Genomic DNA, 567 nt, shown 5'->3' with positions numbered 1-567 from the left:
ATATATATATATATATATATATATATATATATATATATATATACATACATACCCGGCTAGCGATAGACGTGTTTCAGATTCATGTATACGAAATTTATTCTTCAGTTTGAAATTACCGTGAAGTTGTGTATATTGCTTAACACATACATACACACACATACACAAATACACGCGCATATATAGATGCACACGTTAATATACATATGCATTCTCGCATACGCACATCTTTATACTGAGAGTTGCATATATGTGTGTGAGTGTGAGCGTGTGGGTGTGTGTATGTATGTATGCATGTATGTATGTATGTATGCATATATATATATATTTGTATTTGCAATTCTCAGTACATACATATATACCCAGAGAGACAGAGAGAGAAAGCGTACGTTGAAGTCATGTATGTATATAAGATAAGAAAAAAAAAACAATACAAAGAGATATACACGCATGTGTATACACAAATAAGTATATATATATATATATATGTCTGTATATACATATATACAGAGACACACACATAATAAATACATACATACATACATATATATATATATATATATATATATA

At 28.0% G+C, this 567-nt stretch overlaps 1 protein-coding gene across 1 annotated transcript in view; it reads right to left on the bottom strand.

Annotated features, from left to right (window-relative positions):
• Positions 1-567, bottom strand: part of LOC106875436 (uncharacterized) — a 52,785-nt gene that overhangs the window by 51,445 nt on the left and 773 nt on the right. The gene's annotated exons all lie outside the window — the stretch shown is intronic.

This window comes from Octopus bimaculoides, chromosome 23 (genome assembly GCF_001194135.2).
Source record: "Octopus bimaculoides isolate UCB-OBI-ISO-001 chromosome 23, ASM119413v2, whole genome shotgun sequence".
Lineage (NCBI taxonomy): Eukaryota > Metazoa > Mollusca > Cephalopoda > Octopoda > Octopodidae > Octopus > Octopus bimaculoides.
This window is presented reverse-complemented; position numbering and strand designations above follow the sequence as displayed.